We start from the raw sequence: 595 nt of genomic DNA on the forward strand, positions 1-595 counted from the left end.
GTAGTAAGGTGGGGTACATTAGCGACAAGGGAATTAGCATTACAGAGACCCCTGGGTCAGATTAGCGACAAGGGAAATTAACATGGCGAAAAATCGTGGGTCAGATTAGCGACAAGGGAAATTAACATGGAGAAAAATCGTGGGTCACTCTAGCGACAAAGGGAATTTAACATGGAACTATAGTGTGGGTCTGTCTAGCGACAAGGGGAAATTAACATGGGGAATAGAGTTTGGGCTTTTGGGATTTTTTTTTTTTTTTAAATTTTTTTAAATTTAAATTTAAATTTAAATTTAAATTTTAAAAAAGGGTAGGCAATGGAAAGGCTATCTCTTTTCGAGAAATATGGCTGGCCCTGAAAAGGGCCTTTGGGTTTATGTTAATGTATTCATTAACATAAATGGTACCGCATTGGTCTTCTTCTTGTCCTTAGGCTACGTCTCACTGTTGGTCCGTAAATCAGCACTCTTTTCAGGCATCCTTGTCTTTCAACGTAGATCCTACGTATCCACAGGCTGGTGTTTGTCCTGTGGACAACGGTCCACTTGGCTCGGACATACATGAGCATGTCCGTCCGGAACATCATGGAAGACACAA

The sequence above is a fragment of the Sinohyriopsis cumingii genome, chromosome 1, assembly GCF_028554795.1.
Source record: "Sinohyriopsis cumingii isolate HCF-2022 chromosome 1, ASM2855479v2, whole genome shotgun sequence".
Classification (NCBI taxonomy): Eukaryota; Metazoa; Mollusca; class Bivalvia; order Unionida; family Unionidae; genus Sinohyriopsis; species Sinohyriopsis cumingii.